The sequence below is a fragment of the Falco punctatus genome (genome assembly GCF_963210335.1).
Source record: "Falco punctatus genome assembly, chromosome: 1".
Classification (NCBI taxonomy): Eukaryota; Metazoa; Chordata; class Aves; order Falconiformes; family Falconidae; genus Falco; species Falco punctatus.
In genome coordinates this window covers 125,762,380-125,784,883 of record NC_137580.1, presented here as the reverse complement: position 1 = coordinate 125,784,883, position 22,504 = coordinate 125,762,380, and the positions used below count along the sequence as shown (strand labels likewise).

Sequence of the window (22,504 nt, the reverse complement as noted above, 5' to 3'; positions counted from 1 at the left end):
AGTAGCAGGATGCTCTGGGTACCTGCTCTGGGTGCAGCTTTGGGGGCTCAGATGGCCAAGGGCTGCCCCTAGCTCTGCTTGCACCCTCCTGCGCCGGCAGAAGGGGATGGGTGACTATATTTATCCCACTTACCCCAGCTGCTGTCCACCTAATTTCAAACTCAAGGGCCAGCAGAGAGGTGCATTGGCAGCAGGGTTTAACACAGCCATTCTCAGTCTGACGTGGGCTCTGGCTTTGGACAAAGCTCGTGCTAAGTAACATTGAACTAATTTAATTTTATGCTTTGTTTTTTATGAGTAACAATTAAGAAAAAAATCAGTGGAACGTAATTACAGCACCTTGAAGTGTAGCTTTACTGGGACAAAGGCTGAAATGAGGTTACAATATGACAGCCTTTTATCTCGGATCTGATAGGGGTGTTATTCATTGTATTAAAAGTTTGCCAAGAGAGGCTTCAGTGAAAATTAACCCGTGTTATCACAGTGAGTAATATCCTGGTTTTATCATGTGGAATAAATAAATAACATAGACTTTATGCTTTTGCTTAATGAGGTTACACTGAGTGCAGAGCGAGGAGACACTGTTAACTCCGATGCAAGAAAGCAGTGATTAAGGCAAGATGAAACTGGAACAGAAAGTGCCCCCAGTTTTCTTGCATAACGGCAGAGCTTGTATTACTATTAATTATATTATGCAATGGGAATAGGATGGAATTTGGCTCTATCTAGTAATAGACTGGGGTCAAAAACTCTTTGCAAACATTTCTGTGATTTCTCAGGAAAATTCCATTTCTGTGATGCTCCTGACACCGTTTTCTCACCTTCACCGGTCATGGTTGTTTGGCTTGGAGCCATCCTGCCAAAACAACCCATCTGGGCCAGCCTGGGGAGCTTTCTCCACTGGGTCTTGCTGCTGCCTTTCCCACCTGTATCAAAGCGATGTGGTGTATCAGCAGTGCTGATGGCAAAAATCGCAAATTGGGGTCATAGGGTCTCTCAAACTGGAAAGGACCCATGAGGATCATTGAATCCAGCCTGTGATAGCTGCGGTCTGCTCTGTCACAGCACAGGGACCTGGCTTGCTTGAGCATGTACGATGGGCCAGGAATGCTGGACAAGCACTTTCCCCAAGGAACTGAACTTTTTGAACTGAATTGTCTTTAGGTCAATAGTTAAACTCCATGGAACATGTCTGTGATAGCAGTGGGAGCAGGGCTGGCAAAGTGGCTGAAGCCAAGGGAAGGAGAGGGCTAGTGTTTGGCTTGCTGCCGTGGCACGGTGCTCAGGGACATCCCAACTGATGGCATGTGCTGGTAGGGAAGGAGGGGATGCTCACTTGTGCTGCAAGCCCAGGTTTGGGAATCAGTTAGCCTGATTAAGAGAGCGTTGCTATGGGCAGAGAGATGAATAGCCCGATTCTGGACTTCATTAGCCAAGAGCCTGAAATTGTTTCATGTGAACAAAAGGATTGCCCGGGACGTTAATCCCTTGCACCTGTCTAGTTTTGCTCAACCTCGCTCTGCCTCAGCCAGGGTTGCATCAGCAGACACGACACTGCAGGCAAGAAGAAACCAGCCGCAGCAGAAGAATTAACCATGCTTTTCACTCAACACACTCGTGGGATGGAGAGCCGAGCCATGCCAGATGGGTTTGAACTCCTGAGCGGGCAGAGGAGAACCTCGGCACCTCCTGGGCACATCCAGCCCGTGGGTTGGAGTGGTCTGGAGGGGGGAGGCGGGGGATGGGGTGGCTGTGCCCCCGGGGATGCCTGTCCCATCGCCGCAGCTCTGCACGCAGAAAGCACGGCAGAGCCTGGGCTCAGCAGCGCTCCTGGCTCCAACTGCACCCTGGTTTCCCTTCCAAAAAGGAATGTTTTATTCCCCCTCCAAAATAATTGAAGAGCTTAAAAAAAGCAAGCAAACCGCTTGTCCCTTCGTGCCAATGGATGTTAATAATACCAGGGATACTGTTATCCTCTGGGCTATCATCATCTATAATACCTGCAGAAATCGCTTGGGTAGTTTTAATTATGTTTGTGCCTTTTCTTTCAGCTTTTGTTATCTCTTGGGTTCCTCAGGGCTGGGGGAAGGGTCACAGCATCGAAGTAACTTCTCTAAAGCGCCTTTGTTTTCCCTGCGCAGGTATTAAGTTGATGGCACAACAATCCCCAAGTACATTAGATTCGCTTTCCTGCCCACCCCTGCCTGAATGCAGAGCTTGTGCGTCCCCCCGTGCACGGAGCGAGCCTGGCGTGGGCAGCCCGAGGAGCGGGCCCGCAGGAATGCAGGTGAACAGAGCCAAATTGTTCCAGCCACGAGAAGAAGGGAAGAGAGAGGAAGAAGGAGAGAAAGGAAAAGCAAAGGAGAGAAGGAAGAGCTGGGAGGAGGGGAGTGGAAATAATCCTTGTCTGTGCGTGGTGGAATTTCTCTGGAGATATTTGCAGGGCAGTGTGGTTTAAAAAGAAAAAAAATCCTTAGAAAAATAATAAAACGTCCTGCCTTCCACACATACCCGTGAGGGGAGGTTTTTGTCAGTGGCCTCCATGGGAAAGTGATGTTCGAGAGAACAATTGCTGGGCTGTTGTACCGCGCCTGCCTCTATGAATGAAGCTTAAGAAAAGGTGTCCTTGGACTCTTGCTAAAACCCATCATCTTCTCCATTCCCTGCGTGTGCCCGCTCGCTGCCGCTGCCTCCTGAAACAGGCCAACAACTTATAAACAAAGCAGTATAAAAGATGAGATGGGAGTGCGCTCAGCCTCATTTCCTTGCCGGCAGCCGCCAGCTAGCTGCTCGTCCCTGCTGCACTGTGGTGGGGTGCCAGGGCTGCGGCTTGGTGGTCCCTGCTCTCTGGGGAGCTCTGGCATTGCAGAAAGCAAAGTTGAAGACAGAGGCGGGGGGAGGGGGGGCGGGGAAGCTGGTCCTGAACGGGGTCTTTGGGGCAACTTGTCCTTTGAGGTGGGCCAGGCAGTCCACGTGAGCAGCACAGGTGCTTTCTTGCTAAGGAGCAAATATCGGCCATGCCTCCACCTGGCGTGCTTGCGTGGCTTGCTGCAGCGTGCTCTGAGCTGCAAACTCACCGGTGAACACGAGGGTTTCTGTAGCACTGCAGGGACATGGTCCCTGTGACAGCCCCGTGTTGCTCCGGGGAGGCTGGATGTCCATGGTCTGCAGAGGAGCCCTGGGATCCCCACCACAGATGAAGAGGATGAAAAGGAAAAGCATGACTTTGGAATGGCTTCACATAAACCCTCGGGTGTGTAGGTATGTGTATGCCTCTATGTGTGTGTGTATGTGTGTAAGTACAGCATGTGTGCCTTCCCGCTGTTCCTGGCCTGCCTGTATTATGTTCAGCCCATGCAAAGACTCTTAATACCTTTCTCCAACCTGGAATGGGAAGTAAATCAAGTTTTTCCTGCTGAGAGTTTAGCTTGTTCAAAGGATGAACTATAGGAGACCATAGTTTGTCAGGAGACCATATAGCTGCATAGGGTTTCAGCAGCATTGCTGTTGGATCCTCTCTCTAAGCGTGTCTTCTGGAGCAGGACTGAGGGATGGAGCTGCAGGGGTCCAGGGGGAGGAATGGTGGTGGCAGAGTGTCACCTGGTGCCTTCCCATCCTTACTGAGCTTTCCTCTCCGGTGTGCTCTGTTTTGTTAAAGGGTTTGACTCATTTCCTGAAGTTCAGCAGGTATTCAGAAAAGATACAAGTAAAATAAAAGCTTTATTAATGACATAAAATACAGATTGGTGTCATCCGTGTGCAGGTAAGCAGCAGAGTGTACTATAGACTGTGCAAGTGCAAAGCTTTTATGTAATATAAAGCACAAAATTTATGGTGATTGTAGTTTGGGGCCTTGCATATGTTTTTGGCTAAGAAGAATTTAAGTTGCAATGAACATTTAGAACTTCAAGATTTTTTAAATTATCTCCTTGTAGATTTTGAATATTTTTTCTTTTCTTCTGATATCTGTTACTTGGTGTTTACTCAGTGATGGTGCCTCTCAGTGCTGCACTTTGTGTTACGTATTTCTACAAAATAGTGAGGTTAAAGTTGTTAGAAATGTGTGTCCTCATTAGCAGAATGGAGGGATGACCCCGGGCACCTAGGAAAGCCTGGCCTGGGGGTTAAACACAGGCTCAGGTTCAAAAAAAATATTTTCCATTTCTGCTTATGTCTTGTGCTCACGGCAGAATACGTCACATGTCTCTCTGCCTCAGTTTCCTATCTATTCAAGAAGAATTACGATAATTATGGACACTCCCAGCAGTGGTGAGATAGGGGCGGTGGGCAGAGTCTGTGCGGTAAGCGTTGACGTGTTCACTTGGGCGGTAGCGATGGAGCTGCAGTTACTGAAGTGCCTCAGGGGATCGCACTGGATCTGCGCTGTGCTGAATCCAAAGGATCTGTTCTGAGCACCACAATGAACAGAAACTGGTAGTGAATGAATCAGAGGTGGAGGGAAAAAACAATTTCCTTTGAGTTTGTCATTGGTAGGTGTTGGGGGGAAAGTCTCCCGTTGGTTTTGTTAAAAAAAGAGAAAGAAGCAGATGTAAAGGATGCTTCTCACACCGGATCTGCTAAAATACCGCATGCAGCGCTAAGCTGAGAAATCATCTGTCATCACACTCCCATACCTAAAATCTACTCAGGCCATAAGCTCTTCAGGGCAGGAGCACCTTATCCCTTTGGTGCTACTTGCCGGGTGCAGTGCACCACAGCTGTGTAGCTGGTCACACCTCGAGGAGCAGCAATGCCATCTCAGCGCAGCATCGCTGCCTAAGGCAGCTGCCGCTTGCGCCCAGGGGCAGCGTTGCAGGGGTGGGGGATAACGCCTCCCCACTGGGAACCAGATGTTGGCAGGAGTTTATTTTTCCCTCTATACAACAGTGGGCATCCCTTACCTGATACCTGGCGAGTGGGTTTCGTTCTCACAACGGCCGATAAAGTTAAAACAACCTTTTTCTGTTTTACAGGGAAGAAACCAAATCGAAGGAGCAGCTGTGGGACTTGTGCAGCCCCCTGTGAAAAATGGGAGAGACCACGGAAAGGAGAAAAGCCACCGGGTTCCACTCCAGCCCCTAGTTTTTCCATTTATAGCTGGAGGGATGAAGAACAGGCACAAACAGCACAGCTAAGCGGCCGAGAGCCCTGCTGCCCTGTTCAGCCTTGCTGCACCCCTGGCAGCTCCTCTGGCCGAAGCAGGTTGGACCCACGTCTGGCACGTGGGGTGGGTGCAATGTGGACCTGAGGCTGATGCTGGCTCGTTGCCATTTTCTGTTGGCCAATAACTCCAATATTATTCTTCTGTAGTGTATTTATTTACTTCCCCCCGCCCCTGCCCCACTGGAGAACAGGCAGCACTGTGAGAGAGTTGAGGGACTTGCTGCAGAGTGGGTTGGGTGACAAGGGGAGCCCGACTGGCAGAAGCCCGAGGCTGTCATAAAAGAAACTGAAACAGGAGTGTTAACGCTTTAGTTGAGTTATGGAGAAATGGGTTTACTGTTTGAGAAGAAATTGCGAGAGTAATACATCTGGGAGCATGCTGCGTCCCTTCAGAAGCTTGGGAGCAAGTGGAGGCTGGAAGGATGCTTGGGAGCACTGGGGGTGTGTGTGCAGAGAGATGCAGAACTGCAGATAATTTCAGCTGGGAAGGACCTCTGCAGGTCTCCAGTCCAACCCCACTCAGAGCGGGGCCACCCATGTTGGGCTGCTTAGGGCATGTGCAGTTGAGGTCTGAGTATCTCCGAGGATGGAGATCCCACCACCTCTGTGGTCATCAGGATGGTATCTGACCACCCTGATGGTGAAAAAAATTTGTCCTAATGCTTGTGACCACTGTCTCCTGTCCTGTCCAAGAGCAGCCTGGCTCTATCTTCTCTGTACCCTCGAATCAGACAGTTGAAGACAGCAATAACTCCCCCCCTTTCTAAGGCCAATCAAACCCAGTTCTCTCAGCTTGTCCCCTCCTCTCTTGATGTCTTCTACTGGACTCAAGCCAGTGTGTCCATGCCTGTCTAGTACAGGGGTCGCCCAAGACTGGGCAAGGTACTGCAGGTGTTGCAGACAGCGAACTGGCTTGGGTGGGCTGCACGGGGCTCTGTCCTCCTCTCTGTTTCACAGCTCCAGTTCTTCCAGACACTAAATGACATGCTGGCAATGGCAGCCCTTGTGTGTACTTGAATCTATGATGCTTGACATTGTTGCATCATGTCACATGGAGGAGGAAAGGAGATGTCCTCTAGTTTAGGTTTCTCAATCCACATGATCCTTCAGCTGGTGCCTACCTGCACCACATGGACTTGGAGTGTTTGGTTTTGTTGTTCTGGTCTAGTTCCTGATGCCTTTAGGAGAACATCTTCAGCCAGCGTGGTCCTCTGCTGGCACGAGTCAGGTTAACTCCACTCAAGTCAAAAGCTCCTAGAACAACAGTCTGCTGGGAATTATGAATAAATGCAAATAGTGTTTGTTTGATTTACTTTTCAGGTCTGGCCAGGAAACCTTCAAGTAGCAGCACTTTCCCTTTTAAGCAGGTAAGTGCTTTTTTAAAACATACACGGGAATGTCTGTGCTTCTCTGTTTATCACTATAAATCTTTCTGTGCCTGAGCTTTTAAATAACCATTTGCACAGTAACTTCATGCTCCTGAAATTCATGAATGTGAGGAGCTGATGGACCGAGCAGCTGCCGTACATGATGGGACACCTACTCCAAATGGGAGAGGGGGAGAGAAACCACGTGGGGAAGCGGGTGATGGGGAGGAGAATGGGGCTGGAGGAGACCTGAACAAGCAGTAGATGATGGTTGAATCTCTGGTCCAGGCTGGGGGGCTGATCCCCGGTGCTGATGCATGGGAGGTGGGGATATTGGTTCACGGGAGATTTATTTCATCTGGGGAATGTGAGCTGTTGGAGTGAATGCGAACGTAAGGAACTTCTCTGGGAAAAGATGGCGAATGACCAAATCAGCTGAGATTTTTGGCTGAACTGTTTTGTTCTAAAATTCTATAATTTTTTTTAAAAGTTGGTGGGGTTTTTTTTTGTTTAGTATTCATTTTTTCAACATTTTTCCATAAAAGGCAGGAACTTTTTCAGGGGAGGGGGAGAAGTAATCCAACCTCCAATTTTCTGTCCCAAACCAGTTTTGACCAGCCATACCAACAATGTAATCATCAGAGAGTTTTTTTACCCCCCCTTCCTTAGCAAACAGCAAGCCAAGTATCATTTAAAAAAAAAAAAAATCACCAATAAAAAAACATAGCAGCCTTTTGCCATCCATGGCTGGTGTATTTTTCCTTTGGAAGTTGGCCACCCCAAGCACACACAGGGCTCTGTGTGAGCCTCCCTCACCCTCCGAGAGAGCAGAGGAGAAAAACTCCCTGTGACTTGGATGGGTTCCTTATGGGGGGAGGTGGGCTGGCGGGGAGGGGGGCGAGCGCGAGGCAGCGTTTTGAACTAAGTTCCTTTTTCTATTTTATTTAGATTAGGTTCTGCTCAGCAGGGTGATTTCTTAATTAGAGCAGCCCAGTCTTGCAGGCCTGTCGCTCCAGACCCCTGCTCTGCCTTCTTAAGTTTCACGAGGGAAGTTGTCGTGCCTGATTTCCTGAGCTCTAATATTCGAGCAGTGTGCGGTGATTTCAATGGGAGGAAAAGACATGTAATTTAATCGTCTTTATTAGATTTTGGGCGAAGGAGGGGGCAAAGCAGTAGGAACCGTGTCCTCTGCTTGTCTCTTGACTTTCTCTTCTGCTTCTAGTGGCCAGAGATGAGATTTCAGGGGAGAAGCAGCAGAAAATCAGTGATCCTAAAAGACCATGTAGTGATGGACTTTTTGTCCTGAGGTTACGAGGTTTTCCTGAGCTGCAGCTGTTATCTCAGTCTCAGGCAGATCCGTGACCCTGCATGGATCTACCATGGGGTTATTAATGGCAAGCTGTGATTAAAACTTTGATTTTTAATCCTCTTGGTTACGTGAAAGGGAATTCCGTCCCTCCAAAGGGTGTTGCTGGAGTGGGGTGACAGGCTGGTGGAACGGGTTCAAGCAGAGTAAATGGGGAAGCAAAATGTGGAATTTTGTGAATTTCAGGTGTTTTCTGGGAATCCGAGGTAGGCAGGCAGCGTGTTCCCGGGGGGAGCCTACCTCTGCCGGGAACGTGGTATCGCCAGTGTGCCACGGGTGCAGCTCTCTCTTCCAGATAGCAGGTGAGAGCTTCCCCCAGCCCCCTTGGGCCAAGGCAGGGAAAAGTTATAAGAACAAAAATGGGGGGATTTTTTTGAAACTAGAGGTGGCGAGGAAAAAAAAGGCTTCATTCCATGGTAGTGGCTCAGGGGGTTGATTCTTCCTGTCATCCTTGCTAGGCAGAGGCGATGTGGGACGGCAGCAGGGGTGTGCTGAGGGGCACTGGGACCTCTGTGTTAAGGTGGATGGTGGAGGAAGAAATATGCCTGCGCCAAGACCTGTTCGTGCTGACTGCCTGCACATACACAGCATATATGCCCAGCCTTTACTTAATGTAAATCAACGCTAATCCATTGATACCAGTGAGGCTGGGCTATTTTAGCCACCGAGAGCCTAGCCTTCTGTATCATATGCACTCAGCTGTGACTTCGTAGCTTAAAAAATATTAAGCAATGCTCAGTGGGGAGCAAGGGGTGTCACATTCACATTTAATTCAAATGAAATAAAATTCTGGATTTTTTTAATAAATCCATTTTATGGCTGGAACAATAGCGAAAGAAGACCTGGAGACACCGTATTCTCTCCCTCTTACCACATGGGTTTGAGTTATTATTTTTCTAGCTGGCCTTATGAAAGGCTGCCGTGGAGGATGGGAGAGGTTTATAACTCAGTAATGGGCTTCTTGCCTCAAAGTGGTTCCAGTCGCTCTCAGCTGGGTTTGAATGGGATGGTTTTGATTACCTGCCATCAGCGTGCGAGAGCCCATTGTGATTGTGGGCAGCACCTTTGCAGTGGGCAGCAAACGAGTGCGGGGTGCTGCGGGTGCAAATGGGGTGATGCTGAGCCATGGAGGAGCTGAAGCACAGGTGGCTGCTCGCACCCTCCTGGTACAGGTGATGCTTGGGGAGAAAAGCATCTCCTGCATTATCTGAGTTTGGCAGTAACTTTAAAAAAAGCCCCCTTGTTTGGCTGAGGGGGTCACTTTGCATTTGAAGAAGGACTTGCATCACTGCAGCTGTGACTGTATCAGGATGGTGTGTTTAAAGTGTTGCATTTGGTGGGTTGCATGGTCTTAATCATGGGTTTTAGCAGCTATTTATCTGCCTTTGCTGTATCTCCCCACGTGCAGCTGCTCTGTGGGCAGCAGTGCTGCGGTGGAGCTGGCTCCCTCGTTTATTCAAGGAGGAAGAATTACTTGGAAAGCTGCTGCTTTGGGGACGGTGATGTGAGTCAGTAAACCACTGCATTGTCGCCTGTGGCACAGCAAGGATGGTGGCTCCGGGGGGTGGGGTATGGTGAGCAGTGGAGGGTGATGTTTGTTGTGATGCTGGTGCAACGGGAGAGTCACTTGCCAGATTTAGGGAGTATTGTTAGGTCTCGGGGAAGACCTTGTGTAAATGCTGTGTGGGATGTGCTTGTCTGAGGACATATTCACAGTCCTTCCCCCCGCTCCCCTGGCGTGGGAGCCAGCACAAAGCTGCCCTGTGGAGCAGGGATGCTTTTCTACGAGGTGTTGCTTGAAAAGCCCATGATACGCTGTCCCCAGGCAGGCAGGCTGTGAAAGCAGCTGCAGGTGCCAGGGAAAACTTCTGCTAGTACATCTTACCTGTGTGTCTGCATCATGGAGGGACCAAAAAAAACCCCACTACTGCCGGTAAAATAAGTTCCTTCAGTTGTAAGCTGTGTTTTGGGGGGAGGCTGGAGCAGCTTGGTGCTTGGAAAGCAGCATGCCTCACAAGAGAGAGAAAGAAATTACAAATTAAAACCAGAAAGCCCTTTTCCCTCCATCTCCTGATGCCTTGATTCAAGGTATGCATAATCATAATCATTATTTTTAAGGGCAGCCCCCCTCCACCTCCCAGGGTCTATGTTATCTCTAGAACCACCCTCTGACTTTTTATTAAAAAAAAAAGTCAGAGGACACTGGAGAGAAACTGTATCTGCTGGGAGGGAGGCAGCTTCAACCCCTCCTCCTCCTCCCTGAGACCATCCGAGCTGCAGGGGTAGGAAAGGAAGAGGAGGGAGTGATGAAGGTCACCTTCCGCTGCCCCGGGAAGGTAACGAACCCCACGCAAAGGCCCAGGTCGAGCTCTCCAGAGTCATTATCGCAACAGGCTGCGAAAGGTTAGGGAGGAAAGAGCTTTTCGGAAGTCTTTGCCCACTAATTGATTGCGAAGAGCGGAAGGAAGGATGTATCGAAAAAAGCAAAAGCCCCTGCGCTGTTTGTGACCCCCTCCCCCCTTCCCGAAACGTGCCCAGCCAGGAGGCAGCAGGTTGTAGTTTTGACTGTAACAAAGAAGAAGGGAAATCAGATTCAACAGGAGCAGGGTCTCCTTTCAGTCTAATGGCAGATGTGGAAAATGTTTTCCAGCATCATTAGAAAGGATGAAAAGCCCTAAAGGCTGGCTGGTGCCCTGTCCCTGCCTGGTGAGGAGCGCAGGGGGGACGGCTGCACCGGCTGCCCTGGCTGCTGCCTGCAGCTCTTGGCACGTAGCACAGCATGCCTCCTGCTCGCCTTGCCTTGCCTGCTGGCACCTATGCCAGTGTGCTCCAGCCCCTCCGAGCCACACGCGGTGGTCCTTTAGGGTAAAAGCTGCCCCAGCATGAGTAGATGCTCATGTAATGCGTGGACCAGGGGGCTGCTCTGATAAAACCCCGTTTGAGAAGGTAAGTGATGGTTTTAGCGTGAGTGGGTGGGAGTTGTGCCCACAGCATTTGCAGCTAGGTTTGCAGCTAGGCTGGAGCCGGGATGAAGCACTGAAATGCCGGTTTGAGTCACCCTCAGCCCATGCACAGACAAAATGCGCTGCAGCCACAGCACAGGGGCTGAGCTCTCAATACCCATCTATGGGCTGAAATACGAGGGGATTAGTACAGAGCTTTTCTAAGAATTCTCCTTCCCTGCAGTGCATCAGCCCATATGTTTCTCCAGCCTTGAGACCGGCCCATGGACAAGGGCTCAAGATGTTTGCCAGGGAAATCCAAAGTACTGGGTGCTCCACGGGGTCCCTGGGGTGGGCTGCCTTGCATGGACTGGACAGAGGCTGGAGAGGAGATTTCTCCTTCTGGTTTAGCCTTAGAGAAGCTGCTCAGCAATGTGCACTTAGGGGGACTGTTTGAGAAGGAAGTCCTTGCAATGATTGGGGCTTTCTGGCCATAGGTGAGATGGTGCCCAGAAATGAAAGGCAGCTGCAGAATTTGCCTCCTCCGAAGACTGGATGAAACCAGAGCGCTTTAAGACAACACAGCGCAAGAATCAATCTGCTCAAGTGGCACCAAAGGGTTGTGTAAGTATGTTGAGTATCTCCTGCAACAACATTGGGTCAGTATCTACACCAGGAAGTCTAATTTCCTACTTCCTAATCAAGTTCTTTGAAAAGAAAACAGACAATAAATGCCATCCTCTAACCGCTACCTCTTCTAAACCTTTCCGTCTGCCTTCCAGACCCAGGAGAAAATGCAGTGAAAGAGATGAGCCAGGCTTCTGGGGAGTGACATCTTTGTCAATACTAATGAGTGAATCCTGGTGCAGCCTCAGGACAGTAACTATCATCATTGTTATGCTGGTAAGGAAGGAAAAAAAAAAAAAAAAGGAAGATTTTTAAAGCTGACAGGATTTGCCCAAGTCACCTGGATAAAATTGGGAACACTCCCTGACCGATCAGGAACAGACTGAGACTGGAAACCAGTTGCCTTGATGCCTTGCTCTAACCACTAGACGACCCACCCTGTATGAGCAAACGGAATAAAATTTGAAAGAAAACAAAAATCTGACTTGAAAAATGTGTTCCGCATAGAACCAGAATGTTCAGCGGAGAAAAAAGGATGCAGTCCAAAGTTTTACTTCCAGGCAAACATTTCAAAATGGACTTATAATGTACCCTTTCATTTAGATTTTATATGAAGGTTTTACTTGAACTTGTAATGAAGATGGAAAAATCCGAGGTTACCATGGCTACTGGCACTTTGCCTAATACACTCAAATCTTTTTCCCCTAATAAAATAGATTTCAGACCCCCCCCCTATAAAAAGGGAAGAGTTAAAGACCCTATAAACAACTGTAGGACTAAGAATACTATTCCCTGTAAAGCAGGTTCTGAACATCACGGCAAGGTAATTATGTTAATTCTTTTTTTCTCTTCACCAATTAGGCCCCCAAAAACCAGAGTCCAGCTCTAGATGGTTCTCCTGCTGGTAACTAGGAAAATACCAGGAATGAGAAAATTGAGGAGTGGCGAACGAAGTGCCTGGTACTCTTTCTGGGACGTTCTCCTGTTGGTTGGAAATGTAGGAAGAAACCTGGTTATTTTCATGGCTCTTGCGGTCTGCAGCTCCATCCCAGCTGTGACGGACCCTCTTGGGAGGTATTTCAGTTGTGCTGGGTTCTGCTCAGCACTCATGCTAGCAAAATTCAAGACAGCTCAGGCTCCCCGGTGCTGTACAGCAGTTGCTGCTGGTGAGATGATGCCTATTTGACCTAAATCAAGGACTGGACTTGAGATCTTGTTTGGTTAGCATATACATTTTTATGGTTTGGGTCTTGGCTGGGGGACGGAGCTTGATGCACACCTTGGATATAGGAGGCAGAAAACAGCTGGGAAGAGGTAGAAGAGGCAGCTTGTAGCCATCTCCTCCTGACTATTTGCAGCTCCCTGGCTGAGCCAGGAGAGTTGGATCCAGCAATGCTGTTCTTCAGCTTGGGCTGCTGCTTCTTCCTGGTGTCCCTTCAGGTACATGTTCTTTGTTGGCAGGAGCAGAGGGTCTGGCCATTCCCTTGTCCTTTGCAGAGCAGGTCTCTTCTTTCCCTGATGAATTCTGATGGGCTTTTGTAGCTTTTGCTGTTGCAATTTCCCCTGGAGATCTTGGTGGGAGCTGATTTGGGCCATGCAGGAAGGTGGCTGGGCTTTGAGGTCTTCTCAGAGGAGACTGAGGATGCTGAAGTTTCAGGGATGTGGATGGCCAGTGTGTGCACATAGCTGTCACTGGGGCTGGTTGAAAAATGGTTGTGACATTTATGTGGGTAGGAGACAGGCACAGGCTGTGGAGATGAATGATAAAACCCTGTGGAGTTGTCCTGGCCCTGTCCCTGACAGGGAGGTGGAAGGAACCGCTGATGCTCTTGTTCTCTTCAGGCTTTCGGGGGATCCTTTTAATGCAGCAGCTCTTTGGCTTTTGAAAGTGGTGGCTGTCCGCCAGCCCGATTTATTTTAAACATGTGTTTCTGATTTGAAAATGTCCAGATCTTGAAATCTTTAATCTTCTCACACCTAGGGATTTTTTTTGTTTTGTTTTTGTAAAGGGCTGAACCACGTGCACAGGATAATGGTTAAAAAGCAATACAGACTATTTAAAAAAAAAAAAAAAAAAAGAGAAACAGTAAAAAATAATAAAAAAACCCCAGCTGGCAGTCTTGTATTATCAAAGCAAGATGCAGCATGGTGATTCAGTGATGCCAACAAATAAGGCTTTTGTTTGTCTCGCCACCGTAATCACCGATGAAACTCCCTGAACTTAGTGCTGAAAAAGATCCTAATGGATCCCTCCCAGATGAAAAAAAACCCAAAGTATTTGTAAGGCTGAAGCAGGTTGTCTTCCCTTATGTTTAAATCCAGTCCAGTTCTGGTGTAAAACTGGAAGGGTTGGGTCTCCCAGCTGCTGAAGGCTCAGTGGGGCAGGAAGGCTTTCCTCCTTGACCTGGGATTTGGGAAGGTCGCTTGATCTTCCCTGCCTCTGCCATGGAGGCGGAGAGGGGAGGAGGTCAGGTCAGCCCGGGGAAACCTCTCCTGGGGAGGGGACAGGAAGGACTCGGACATGAATCACAGGGAGGACTTCAAAGGAGGTTCCTCCCCTCCCAGCACAGGAGGAACAGCTCGGGATGAGCCCTGCTCCACGCCGAGAGTCCCCAGGACGTTTTGCATTAGTAGCATATGATGGAAATCAAAACTGACAGATTTAAAATGTGCAAGGGGAAAAAACTTTTTTATAGCAACCTACAATTAACGTGCGGCTCAAAGGGGCTATATATACAAATGTCTAACCAAAGACACTTGCTGCAGAAGGATGTTTTTTTCTGGCATATGGCTTATTTAAGATCTAAACAAGTGATTAAACTTTTAGCTCTGCAGAAATGCTCATCACTTGCCAAACTGTTCTGGGAGTGCTACTGCTGGCTTCTGCAGCCTCCCTCCTGCTGCATTTTCATGCTCGTTTGCGTGCTGCTCCTTGCACTGCTGTAGCCTCTGGTGCAAAGGTCTGGGCAGAACAGAGTTTAATTCAAAGCGTGTCTGATAGATGGTGTCAACAGCTGCCTTGCGTTCTCTCCTCCACCATCCAGAAACATCCCTCTGGCCCCTGAGCACATCGCACTGTTCTGCTGCTGCCTGTGCGGTTGGTATGGATTGATGCTGAGAGAGGATAAGTGCGAGGTGCTGTGTACCTTTGGCGGTACAGCTCTGCAGCCCATGTGGACACAGCAGCCAGCATCTTCCTGTACATCTCCTGGGGATGGTGGGAGGAGAGAGCCATGTCCGTGTTCCCTCCATGATACACACATGGATTGGGGATGCTGCTTCTTCCTCCTTCCCATTTCACTGCGGCTCTCCTTACAGCAGAAGGGCTTTTAAATGTCTCCCTGTGCACAAAGAGTTAAGGGGACTGTGCAGCTCTGAAGATAAGAAACAGATGATAAAGGTTAGAGGACGGATCCCATTTCCATTATGCAGCCTATAAATGCAAACTAATTAGAATGCAGCCTTGTTTCCAAGAAAATGCAAAGAAAGGAAAAAGCAAAAAAAAAAACCCCAAAAAATCCCCCTTTCCTCCCCAGGAAAGAAGCCGACTGAGCACCAAGGGGCTGAGAATATGGAATAACTCAGCTTAGAGCTGGAAAATACACATCAGCCAAAGCGTGCAAGTGGAAGATTGTTCCTTAGCGCTTTCCTGGGAGTGCTGGGAGGTGGCTGAGGAGGTGCTGGGCTGTCCCAGCCCTCTCCTGGGAAAAAAACTTCGGGATTTACCCTATTCCAGCTGCCCTGTGAGTCTGGTAGCAGCTGATTCCTGCCTAGGTCGGACCCAATGCTTCATTGTGTTGGTCTAACACTTAGCTGCAGAAGGGTGGGAATTAAAGCAAACACGGTGGGTTTTGGTGTGCTATGAGATTTTAGAGCTCCAAATGCAGGAGGCTAGCACAGATTCAGCGGAGTTGTTGCCATTTAAAAAGAAAGCACTTCAGTGTGTGCTGGTTACACATGTTTATTGCTGTTTACACTGACACACATACCTGCTGGGCTCTTGTCTTACTAAGGCAGAAGGGAAGCATGCCCCTAAGATTTTTGCTGACCTGGTGCCTAGGGTGTTTTTGGCAAAAAGGGTCTAAATACCAGTTATTTCTGGGACTTTAACGCCACCTATCCTTAACCATTCCCTGAGAAAAGAGTGTAGGGAGCTTACCTAGTGACTTAGAGACACGCTGCAGTTTCCCTCTGCGGATCAGCTCAATGTGGCTGTATGACCACCATTGAGTTTAATTTTTTTCTTTTGTTTTCTTTTTCTTTTAAACTTTATTTTTTCTCTCCTCTGCAGTTCATTAGCATCTTCCCTTTCCTTGCTTGCTTTCCCCCCCCTTGCTTTCTTCTGGAACCTAGAAGTATTTCACTGTGGCTTGCCAAACGATTTCTATCTCAGTGAAAAAGAACTTGCTATTTCCTGAAAACCTACCACTGTTTTCTCTCTCTCTCTCCCTCTCTCTAATACATTCTGAGTATTGAAACAAATCCAGGTAACTTGATAAGAAGTTAATGAAAACAAATGAATTCTGTTTTGCAAAGGTGCGTTGAGGAGAAGGGCAGCAGTGTTTGCGAGGGAGGGAATTGTCTCTGCTGAAAAGAGATTTCAAGGGACATCTGGCTTTAGAATCCTCCCGTGCCAAATTTTGAAGAGGAGAAATGGCAAAAGAAGAAGCTCTGTAAATTTCCACTTGTGTGGGGTTTTTTGTTATTTTAGACATTGTTTGTGAGAAAACTCTAGGATGATGTGGTTTGGTCAATATAATGTGATATGGTTTTGCAAGAGGGGCTGCACTTTCCGCCTGATGAACCCCAACCTCCCAAGGACCTCGGGATCGATGCTTCCAGCATCAGTCCCGGCAGCCCCCTCCCACCACCCATCGCACCCTCCTGCCCAGGCTCCCCACAGCCCAACCCACCCCAGCACCCTGTAACAACCCAAGGAGAACCATGGCCATTACTGCTAACGCCAGTAAAAATCCTAATGTAGCCCTTATCCGATGGACGGTTGAAGAGCCGAGTCCCCCAGGGATGCAGGGAATGCGGCACCCCACCATGCTCTGGCTATTGCTCTCAGGCCAAAGCGTTTCCAGCGCGATGGGGATGTCACCATTTCAAGGGGCATATCGGTAGGCTTTCATATTTTCTTTTCCACTGAGCTATTTTATGAACTGCACTGGAGCACACTGGGCAAAAAAAAGAAAATTAAAAAAAAGGAAGAAAAAAGGTCTTCATTTAACCAGCTGATTCTTTTATTAGGCTGATTTTCAGCTGCATTCTACCTTTCAGCACACAGGAAGTTTAGATTTTAAGAAGTTTATTTCTTTATCGTGCATTCATTTCCGAAGGCTTCGCTGTACTTCAGGGTAGATTTCTGTTTGGTTTGGGACTTGGAGAAATGAGCTTTTGAACCGATCAGTTGTGGGATAAGGTACTCTGTTTGTTAGATGGGTTTCTGTGTTGCATAACTCACAAATATCATCCAGCATTTAAGAAAATGGATGATTATTTTTTTCTTCACCCCCTCCCCCTCTCTAGTCGTCCCCATCTTCTGTGTGATTTTTTATGGTCCATGATTGGAAGCAAAAGGTCTAAAAGAGAGAGGAAATCAAGCCCGTCAATAAATGCTAAAAATATTTAGTGTGGCAGCCTCTGTATTTTCTTTTTTGTGAAACACTGATTAATATTCAGTGGTTGAAGGTTAATACCCCATTCATTTTATTCCCTTTACATCCTCTGCACAGCAGTTGCTGCTCCAATTTTGACTTCTAATTCATGCAAATCTGGTTCCAATCAGGATATTAGTAACTCACTGCATAAGCAGGAGGAGAGTTAAAGAAAAAAAAAAAAAGAAGAAATCACACGATTGTTAAACTTATCTTTCAGTCCAAGCCTATACACACACAGGGACACCCCAAATCCTGAAGGCTGCTGTAATGAAAGAGCGTTTATTGTGCATTTCTCTTCTCCTTTAAAATATAGAGAGAACATCCACATAGAATTTTTTTGGCAGGCTTAACTAGAAGTTATTGTTTTGATACAGGAGTGAAAGTGTCTGGCCTGGGTTATGAAGGAGATGGATAATAATAATAGCTCATGCTGAGCTTGAAATCTAAGATTCAATGCAGGGACAGGAATGATCCAAGCTCAGGTGAGTTTATTGAGCCTAGCTTTGTGCGTGAAATGTCGAGGTGTGTGAATAATGCAGAAAAAAAGTATATTTGTCACCTCTCACCACCCACCACCCCCTTTTTTTAAAAAAAAAACGTGAGTGCAAAGCACTTTCCATTGGTGAAGCGGCTGTTTCCAGCCCTCTGGTGAAGGCTGTGGCTGCCTGTGCCCGGCTTTCCATCCCCTTTGGAGGGCGATGGGGTTCTGCATCCCTGTGGTGCTGTGCTGTCAGGGTGGGCTCCACTGAGGGCTGCGGGGGCTGGATGCGGGACCTCAGGTCCTGTGAGGTGAACCCCGGCTTTGCCCTGGTGATTGCACCACCGGGGCCAGACCCTGCCACGGGCTGCCTGTCCATCGCCTCCCCGCGGGGCGGGGGGTGCCAGCAGGACCCGCAGCCCGGGGAGCACCACGCTTCCAAGGCTGGCACGCTGCTCACTCGCAGGGTGGTGGCACACAGTGCCACGGCACTTCCAGCGTCTGGTCAGAGCAGACAGGCCACAGCAAAGGGCCTCCATAGAGTAAACTGCCTAAAGCCCAGCGTATTTATCTTGGAAAACAGGCAGGGTTCGGCCTTCCCTACCAGGAATCCCGGTCGAGGCCGGGAGCCAGGGTGGGGATGTCAAAACCTGCTGCCGGTGCCTCTGGGGGTGAGGGAGGATCAGGGTCGCCCGATCCCGCAGGCCCAGGGATAGGGGCAGCTTTGCCACTGGATGGTTTTAACCAGACTCAGGGTGCTGCGAGAGCCATGGCACGCGGCCGTACGTCCCCGTGGCAGCGTGCGGGCACTCTGGTCCCTGCAGCGGTCCCTGCGGCTGGGCTGCAGCTCTGCCCACCGCTATCCGCTCGCGAGCAGTTCTGCTGCCCTCGAACACCTCTCCAAAGTGGGACTGGAGGGAGGAGCGGGGTTATGATTTGATTTAGATGGGATAGAAGGAAGAACTGTTTTTTGAGGATGGTGGCGAGGCGCTGGCACAGGCTGCCCAGAGCAGCTGTGGGCGCCCCATCCCTGGCAGTGTCCCAGGCTGGGCTGGATGGGGCTGGGGGCAACCTGGCCCGGTGGAAGATGGCTTTGCCGAGGGTGGGTTGGACTAGATATTCTTCAATGTTCTAACCCAAACCATCTTACAATCTATGGCAGGCCTTAGCCAGTGACCAGGAAGAGGTGTCAGTCCAAGGTCTGATCCTCACCCATGCACTGTTGGACTGGGAGGCACCCGTGCATGCTGTGGCCCCCTCGTACCCCCAGGAGTGGCTGTGCTCCCTTCTTTTGGAAGATGCTGCTCCTACAGCATCTTCCTCAAAGGCAAAAGCATTTTCTGCCTCCATGGATCACTGGTGACTTCAAGTTTTAAAAATAAGCAAAGGCTCCAGCACAGCCCTGCACGCGATGTCTAGCCAAAATGCAAAACTTTACCACAGTGCACAAGTGGGCTGTGTTTTTCCGACCAGGGAACAACGTTAGGGCCCTTTCATCACCTTTCTTTTGCACTTCTTTTAAAAATGATTTAAATTGGAGGCAATAGTACTGAACCTCTGACACTCAGACAAGACTCCCTGAATCACACACTTAAACTACATCCATTTTCTGTAACCACTTTGCTTGCAGCTTTTGTGGTTTGTCCTATTTTTTTCTCCTAAGCATTTGTTCTTTCCACTCTGTTTGCTATTTGTGCCATCTTCGTGAGATTTCATTTGATTTTTTTCCTCAATATAGGAGAGAGTGCTGGTGACCGCTGGGGTTCATTTCCCAATCCTAGTGTTGATGCACTCCAAAAACCGAGGCTTGCTTCCAGCCCTTCTTGAGCATTGGCGTTAAAGATGTTGTGCTGAACCCTCAGTCCCTGCGTCTACCGCTGAGGAGAACACACAGCAGAGGAAAGTAAAATTCCAGATTGCTCAGCAGAAAGGAAAAACCTGCTTGGAAACCCCTCTGAAAAGGGGCCAAGCAATAATCTCATGCTGTGTGGGTGAGAATGGCAGTATCTCCCTTGGATTTAGATGGAGCAAGAGCTGCTCGCACCCACTCAGCATCCAGCCTGCTACATTTACAGCCCGGATTTTGAACCAGTTGAATGAAAATACTTGTGGGCAGCAAAAATAGCCAGTGCTGAAAACCTGTGTCTGCTGAGGGTGGAAATTGCTGGGAGTTCCTCCGTGGCTGCAGCCGATCATTAGAACCTGTGTCATAAATAAGATGCGGTTGCGTGGTGTGCCACGGCCGGGCTCCCTCCCGCTGCGGCGGCACAGAGCCCGTGCGCCCCGGCCGCAGTCCCGGTGTGCTCGCTGCCCCTTGGCCAGAGCCCTGCTGCCGGGTGGCTCTGGGGATGCTGGTGAATGGCTCCCTGAGAAACAGGCCTTTTTGGGGGGCTAAAAAAAGATGCATCGTGCATTTTTCCATTGCATCAGCACAGTATGCAGTGTGATGGAGGAGTCTGTCACCCCAAACGTTAATGCAATTTCTACTCCCTCCCTGGGAGCACAGCTCTTACTCTTGCGATGCCAGGTAGGAATGGGATTATGTGAAGCCACTGGGGTTACTGCAACTATGGCGTGTTCACAAAGCAGAATTTAGCCCTTATGTGTATGTAAACGTGCCATGCAAATGTATGCAAACTCAAATTTTATATGGCAAGTATATCAGCTGGCAAGATATAGTTAAACAATGTAATCTGGAACTCTGAAGGAAAATGTTAATGCTGTGCAAACCTCCTGCTCTGGCAGTGGGAAAGGCACTGGTGGCAGAGTGAGCACCAGCCTCCTGGAGCCTCCTCCTGTGGGAAGGACAAGCGGGTTCATCCCCTGCCTTCAGGCACGATGCCCTTCAGAGAGCAAGGAGGGGAGAGCTGCTGGACGTTGCTGTGGGGATGCAGAGGATGCTTTTGCATTTGAAGAGCCCAGCCTGAAGGGTCAGAGCAGGACCATGGAGCAGACCCCTCCTCAGGCTCGCATGGGCTGGCGGCCACACGGGAAAGCGGCTCTGCTCCCCACTCTGCTGTCGGGGGTCCTGGGAGTGAGGGGTGTGCAGCGGCCACGGGCCAGCAGCCAGCAGAGGGAGAGTTGGAGCGTGAAGCGTGGCTCTTCCCAGGGTTTGTTTCCCAGGAGTACTGGTTTTGAAAGCTGTATGTTGCCTTTGGATTTTAGCAACTGTAAGGAAGCCCTTTGCCTCTCAACAGATGCTGTCTCGTGCAAAAAATGGTGATGCCATCACCAGTGTTTTAGTTGGCAGAACCCAGTGCCAGTAAACTGGGTGATCTGGTACATGTCCCAGTCCCGTCTCCTGCTCTAGGAGTGGAGGGAGGAGGGATGGGTGCATGTGCCCTGTGCATGCAGCAGCTGGGGCTGCTGCCAGCGCTGCTTTGCCTTAGCAGTATGAAAGAGAAGGATATGCCTGGCTTTCACCTGGAGGTCTCTGGGGTCCTTTGATGGACAGTGCTGGGAAGCACAGGATGGCACAGCCACACCAGTAGCCACATTGGTCACAGGAGTGCCTCAGGCTCCCCCCTGCCTGGGCTTCACCTCTCCTTGCAGCACAGCAGAAGCACTGGCCATCAGCTGTTGGTACCTCGGTACTGACTCATTCATTTTTTGGTGCTTCCAGGGCTGGCTCTCAAAGCCCATGTGGAAATGCTTGAGCAGCCATTCTAACCTTTGGGCTGCAATAATTAGCCTCACATGGCATCTGATCTGCAACATGTGGCCTAGGCCATTACTTTGCTTTAGCTGCTTGTTAGGCCCTAATCTCTGTTTGATTTCAAGGTGAAACCGATTTGAGTTTCCTGGAGTTTCTCAAACGAGCTGCAGGGGTGCTGCCCCCTTCAATCCTGCTTGTCTCCCCCAGCTGAGCCTGTGTCTGGAAGGAGGAAGGAGTCAGCGATCACCTGCTGAACCCGGTCCTCCGGGTGCCGTCCCCGTGATGCTGCAGGGAAAGGAGGCGACACTTGGTTATACTGGGTCCTTGCTGATCTGAGGTATCCGTGGGCTCACGAAGGAGCAGGTGAGTCACCTCGAGAGGAAGGTTTGAATTCTGCTTGCACGGTCCTAGGTGGGTACATTGTAAATTAGCTACTTGTTGTTACAGATGTTTGAAGCTTTCCATGTCAGCTTTGCATTTGGTTTCCCTTCTGCCCTAATTGAGACCAGAAATCCAATTAGACAATAATCCTTTCCTTTTTGAAGTCCCTGGCTGCAGTGTCACATAATCTGAGATTGTGGGTGTCGTGCTAGTGATGGGACCAACTGGCCGCAGTGAAATCCTTCCCTGGTACAGATGATGAAATGCATTTTTCAGATCCATCCATCGCCATCCATGTCAGGAGTCGGCATGTGCTGTACTTTGCTGTTCCTATTAGGGCCAGCAGATGTTCAAACAAGGGGCTGTGGCATGCACAGCCTTCTTGCTGTTACTGATTAGGCATGAGCCCGTGCCCCATGTGGAAGGGACGGCTGCTGCTTGAAGTGGCTCGTATTTATTTGCACAGATGCTCTGGGTGAAGGGAGGTGGGGCAGATATTTCAGCGAGGCCCCTTTAGGCAAGTTCCCCGAAAGAAGCTTGTTTATAAGTGGCATTTCTTTGATTCAGAGGTCTTGGGGGCAGTTATGAGCAGCTCCTCTTAATGCCAGCTGCAGAATGGCTCTCCCTGACTGTGGGATGAGTCTGTAATGCCTGTCTGAGGAGCTGGACATGGCTTTGTGGTTCAGCACAGTGTTGCTGTCAATTAGTCGGCTCCTTAAAATATAGTAGTGCCCTGGAAATTGCTATCCTTACAATGCATTCAACATAGGTGTTACGTATTTTTAGTAGGAGTATATATATATGTAGCGTATGTGTATATATGCAGTGTGTACCCACCTGTTTACAGACATACACTCTTGGT

General features: G+C 49.2%; 1 long non-coding RNA gene across 5 annotated transcripts in view; it reads left to right on the top strand.

The window, feature by feature from the left end:
• The first annotated feature begins 793 nt into the window (after nt 1-793).
• Nucleotides 794-22,504, top strand: part of LOC308059999 — a 100,154-nt gene continuing 78,443 nt past the window's right edge. For all 5 annotated transcript variants that reach the window (XR_013926549.1, XR_013926550.1, XR_013926551.1 and 2 more), the window contains exon 1: nt 794-21,624. This is a non-coding gene — a long non-coding RNA (uncharacterized lncRNA). The remainder of the gene's footprint in view (nt 21,625-22,504) is intronic.